Raw genomic sequence first — 6,676 nt, 5'->3', positions numbered from 1 at the left:
GGTTGAAGTTTAATGATGTGCTGGCCTCGATAAGAAAATCGGTTTCCATCAATAACTTGTGAAAGACTTTGTAAAGTCCTCAAAACTTGTGTGCACATAAGTCATAGTCAGTAGATGACCCTTATTGTTTTTGGTTTCAGTAGACTAGGGATCAAGGTCATGGTAAACTTAAATGGAAATAACAGTTTCTGATTAATAGCTTGTGAATTACTTCCTGTAGAGTCCGCCAACTTTGTATGCACACTGGTGATGGTCAGTAGATGGCATCACGTAGATCACTAACTTGTGAATGAAATGCTTTTGAGTCTTCACATATTTCTTGGTCGGTATATGAATCTTATCGCTTTTGGTGTCAAAGGACATGGTGACCTTTTCTATAACGACGGTTTTCGAGCTACGTATCAAAAACACCTGTCTGATTTAAATCATATGGTAATGATCGTGCACTTTAGTCAGATTGTCCGAGATACTTAATTCAAAGGTTCTCAAACGAACGGGTGAACCCCGTTTTCTCGAAGTCCAAGAGACTGGCGAAAATATCTCGAGCCTCCGGTAATTCGATCCAAGCGGAAATGCTTACCTTTACCTTTGTATGACCTTTATTGAATTGTTTAGGTCAACGGTAAATGTCGTCAAAATGGGTATTAAATTCTACAACTTTGGACGCTGCTGACTAGTAACACATTTTATTCGTGAATATCCATTTTTAAGGGGGGGTGGGGGGGGGGCAAGTAACTGTCGTAGCTTTTTTGTCGTTGGCGTAGTGCAAAAACATTTGTCCTTGGAAATACCTTAAGAAACCTTTTATGCACATGCAACGATATACATATGTTATTAGTGACGCTACACACATGCGCATCAGTGCCTATAACTTTAGCTTTATTAATTGCCAAGACATAACCCCCGAGCTCACTTGCGTATGTCATGGACGAGTATGTTGCATGTGCATATACGGTTATCCGGTTAGCGAAATGGTATGCGCACTCGCTTTAAACCAAGGCGACCCGGGCTCGATTCCCGGCCTGGTTGCAAGTGAGTTTGGTTAGTGGTTACCAAACCGGACAAGTGGGTTTTCTTCGGGTACTCCGGTTTCCCCAACAACACAAGACCACACTCTCGCGCAACATCGTGCCAACGAGAGTGACTTAGGATAAGTTATCATTACTTTCTTCACAATCATTGTATTATATATTACGTTTAAACTAAATATGTTCAAGACGTCATTTCCTGATTAATTGAAAAACAATGACGTTAGTTTTACACAGAAAAATACGTGTTGGTTACATTAATTTGGAAACAGGATATATATATGTCATGTGATAAAATTAATTATTAGGCGACTTTTTACCTTCGTTTGCGTATGCTGACTTTAGGCTAAGCGATATTTGTCGTTAAACAAATTATTTTTTATGTTTTTTCTATTATTAGGTTACTAATTAACACTCGAATAGGCTCAGCCTCATTAAGAAATACGTGAAGTTGCAACTCAATCTTTATTTGTTGACATGTTTACATATATTGTTATAATGTTACATTTCCATATGGGAGCAGGTAGTTTTAGGGACCAATGTTGCCGAATACCTTAAAGGTTTTCTTCTAGAACACTATTCATGTGAAGCGTGTATTTGTGTACATGTTTACGTAACACTTTATCCTGGTAACAATCCTATATGCTCTGAAACAGCCAATTTGAACTACTACCCTACAATTGCCAAGTATTTTCATTTTTGGGGGACAAATTCCCAACAAACGGTGTTTCTTTTGTTGCTTGGCAGTAGAGGACGAAAACTTTGACAAATCTAGTTAATTGATAGAGAACCTCTGGCCACTTGACTATGTTATTTACATACTAAATATCCATGGCCATAGTGGAGACGAACACAAATATTCTTAATTTTCTCCCCTGAAACGCCAGAGACATGTCTTAAAAGGATCGATATGTTCTCAAAAAGATGGTTAACAGGAGCGACATGTTCCTAAAAAGAGATCTGGAAACACAAAATACATCCAAGGTATTTAAGGAGCAGTCTCAGCTTGACTTGAAACTGTTCGTAGTACGAAAGCAGCAGTTTCAGCTTGACTTGAAACTGTTCATTGTACGAAAGCAGCAGTTTCAGCTTGACTTGAAACTGTTCATAGTACGAAAGCAGCAGTTTCAGCTTGACTTGAAACTGTTCATAGTACGAAAGCAGCAGTTTCAGCTTGACTTGAAACTGTTCGTAGTACGAAAGCAGCGGTTTCAGCTTGACTTGAAACTGTTCATTGTACGAAAACAGCAGTTTTAGCTTGACTTGAAACTTCATTGACAGCAATGAGGACGTCAAGGCCCACTATTACACTAGCATCGGTTATAGCTGTTCTCTTAACGAAGAGTCAGGAAATTTGATCACCAAATGGACACCAAGAATGGAAGTCTGGAAAAGAAAGGAACGGCGTGGTGTTTGTTTCGTCTTGTATGCGACCTTGGTGCAGTCATGAATGACATATCAATTAACACCGTTGGCCTATAGTTGTATAATAATGTAATTACAGTCGAACCCCGTTGGCTCGAACTTCTAGGGACCGGCGAAAATACCTCGAGCCTCGGGAAATTCGAGCCAAGCAGAACAGAACTATATATCGGTCCTTTACATCTAGTTCGAGCCAACGAGGAGATTGAGCAAAGCGAGTTCGAGCCAATGGTTTGACTGTATTAACATTGCACTACCGTTGTTTTTCAATGTACGTTAATTTGCGTCCCTGTATGATTTGTAAGAAAAATGTTTAATTATATGTCAAATATATCATAAACTATAGCAAACATCATGTTGAAATATCAATTTTATCACACGATATGTATTTCGCTCCACTGTAAAAATCTGTTTTTAGCATCAACAGGTCTTTACCAACGCCCTGGTTCCCTGCTTACTAATAGTCCATACAGAACGATAGCGTAAGAGGAAGGAACTCACGACTAAGCCCACGCTTGTCTGGCTCCCTGCTTACTTATATTCCATACAGTACGATAGCGTAAGGGAAAGGAACTCACGACTAAGCCCACGCTTGTCTGGTTCCCTGCTTACTAATATTCCATACAGAACGATAGCGTAAGGGGAAGGAACTCACGACTAAGCCCACGCTTGTCTGGCTCCCTGCTTACTTATATTCCATACAGTACGATAGCGTAAGGGAAAGGAACTCACGACTAAGCCCACGCTTGTCTGGTTCCCTGCTTACTAATATTCCATACAGAACGATAGCGTTAGGGGAAGGAACTCACGACTAAGCCTACGCTTGTTTTTGCATTATAGTAGTATTCAGACTGACCGATTTGACAACTTTTTCTCATTTTTGTCTCAGAATCCGCTGATTTTCCCATCAATGCTTTCTATTCAATCATATAAGATAGCTCACAATATCACAGATCTCAATTGTTTGGACAACTGCCGAAATAATCATTTTTTCTGAAAGCGTCTGTAACGCTGTTAGCCATAAAACATCAATTTTCTAACTATAATATTAATCATAGAGCTTAAAGCGTTGAAAGGGTTTCGGCCTGTTACTTTTTGTGAGTATAGTCAGGTAATTGTTCAACTAATTAACATAAACATCTATAGATACCATATGCATGCTCATGAATTCCGTGATTTTAATGTTGATACTCAATTAAACCCAAACCATGGAGCATCAGCCACATGGAATAATTATATGGAAAACCCAAATAATTACAAAAGTATGGAGTAATATTCAATTGCATACGAAACATTATCTGGAACGTTTGTAACATAAACAATGCACTGCCACAGATAAAGCATTTAGGCATTTTTGTTAGTAAAATCTACTTAAACATGACCGAGTGGTATTTAATTTACTACCAGAGTATGTCCGCTAAACCAAATGTCTCCAACAACATGCATTGGACATGTTAATAAAGTTTATGTTAAAGGTCTCTTTCTACAATGACAGGATACTCGCACACAATACCTCTGAATCGAAGTACCGACATACTCAATCAATCAAAATCTTTATTTCCTCCTAAAAGGAGGTATGCATGGTGGATATTGTGTATAGTTACTGTAAACGTTGGCACGTTGATATCAATGTCGATAAATCTAATGTAGTCGTATTTACTCAAGCCCGCCGAGTCCCACAAGTATGCATCATCTATGGGGACCAAGAAATAAAACAGGTTACATCAATAACGCACCTTGGCATTTCCCAAGAGGGCAGCCTTAAAATACGTACACGCATTTCAGAACGCTTACAGAAAGCTAGAAATGCTTTTTTTTTCAATGGTGGGTCAGGGTGTCCACCCTCTCGACGTGAACCCCTTAGTATCCACAGGTCTTTACAAAACTTGTAATTCCCATTGCTCTCTACGGCTCCGAACTCTGGAACTCAATGACTAACGTTGACACTTTAACCATCAACAGTCTCCAACACTTCGTAGCCAAAAAGATACCAGGACTGCCTATCTCTACCAGATCGGATATGCCGGAATCTATTCTAGGATTAAATAAGTTAGATACCTACGTCGAAAAAAAAGCCTGATGTTCTTACACAAGTTGTTAATGCTTCCAAACAAATGTATAAGTAAACAATTTTTTGTGAGAAAATACATTTCTTACATTCTTGATAACAACTCAATTAAACGAGGATTTATACCAGATATATGTAAGCTGCTGACCAAATACAACATGCAATTTGTGCTAAATAGCTACTTCTCCATAGAAAGAGCCACCCCAGATAAACAAACTTGGAAACGCATGGTTAACAATGCTGTTATTCTTAAATGCAAGTTATGCTGGGATATTCGTACTTCCAATGATTGCGATTTTATGTAATTTCGTATTCTTCATCCATGTTTACAACCTGCTATTATGTATACTATTTCAAGAAAAGGTAGTTTTCGGCACACATCAAGGATTATAGTAAAATTGTGGTGCAGACCTTCGATTTTACGAAACACACGTTGTTCTAAGTGTAACTTAACCTTTCAGGAAGAGCTTGTACATATATTAAGGAGTGTTACCACACATTGGCAATTGGCAACTACCCAAATGAATACTATTTTGAATGGACATGACTATGAAAGCTTAAATAACTTAGAACAAATACAATGGACTCTGCGACTTCTCGGAGCACCTTTAGAACCTTTTATAGGCACAGACAACAACGCTCTACTTCTGCAATATTCATACAATTATACATTACGGTGTATACGTGCATACTTTGACTAGAGTTTGCTATAGCGACATTTAATAGCGCTTATCATAATAACCGTAGCTTGGTTGCTAATCAACTACCGATTATAACCATAATCACTTTTACCTCAATTTATCTACGTACACAGTTAAACCGAACAGTATAGAAACATGTTCCGTAAAAGCCTCTTGTTCTGTTTCGTTAGTGTGATTACACAGCAATACTTGTATACAATGCACGCATCGTTTTCTTATACATACCTGTTATTATACTCATCACAGCTATGTTTATAATCACTAATTAAATCGCTAGCTCAAATAACAATGTGGACCTGTTATAAGATGAAAAAAAAAAAGAATACAACACCTAAGAACAAAAGCATCCAATGTACATATGTGTAACTAAATGTATACATATTATATATAGTTATGTTAGATACGTTTTCCCTGTTTATTGTGTTAACTTGTTTTATATTGCTCAATGTTAGAGCACCTTACACGTTGTAAATATATTTGCATATCTTCTGTATAGGAGGAAATAAAGATTTGATTGATTGATTGATTGATTGATTGATTGATTGATTGATTGATTGATTGATGACTAGACATATACATATCTAATTTCTTAAGCATTTCAAGGAAACATGTCAGCAATTTGTAATTTAAAAAAATAAATAATAATAATTATAATAAAATTTACAAATAACGTGTGACCATACATAATCCCAATTAGTGTGCATAGTCATCATACAGCAGTATAGTATGTTCGTAACAATTTACACACATGACAGACAGTCACTTATAAATTAGAACGATATCAGGAGAAAGTCCTTATTGTCATTATTGTCAAACAGTGGTGCTAAAGGTGCACCCATCAGTTGCATAGTAAATATGGATTCGTCCAATTGAAGTACTTCTGATACAAACTCAATGCCGAAACATGAAATAGCGCACACATATTTACTCCGCAATTCAGTTGTTGCTGCACATTCACTGACTAGGTGAACAATTTTGTCCGTTAGTTGGACATTAAAGTTTTGACAAAGTGTTAAAGGAGTCAAGTCGACAGCTGCAACACCATAGTTTTGCAACCTCGTGCATAATGTTTCTCTGAGCATCACGACAACACGTCCTGTACACAATTGACGGAGAGATAGTTCGTTGTAAAATTCTGAAGCGAGCAAAGTCAGAGTCTGTCATAATTCTGTATCTCCACATTTCTGTCTAGTGTACATGTATATACTAATTGCTTGACAGTTCTTTTCCATACATACTTACTCGGCAATGTTGTCGGATCTACTAAGACAGTGTTAATAACAGAATGAAGATCGTATTTACAGTGTCACGTGTTACAAATATATGGAATAAAATCGTACATAATGGTACTGGTACAAGATATGAATGACAGGTATCTGCGTATAAAAATATTTCGACATGTACTTTTACAATCAAGGCTTAATAGCTTGTGTAATAACACAAGTTTCCTAATAATC

This window comes from Mya arenaria, chromosome 6 (assembly GCF_026914265.1).
Source record: "Mya arenaria isolate MELC-2E11 chromosome 6, ASM2691426v1".
Classification (NCBI taxonomy): domain Eukaryota; kingdom Metazoa; phylum Mollusca; class Bivalvia; order Myida; family Myidae; genus Mya; species Mya arenaria.
The sequence above is the reverse complement of the archived record's forward strand: the minus strand, read 5'-3'. Positions refer to the sequence as shown.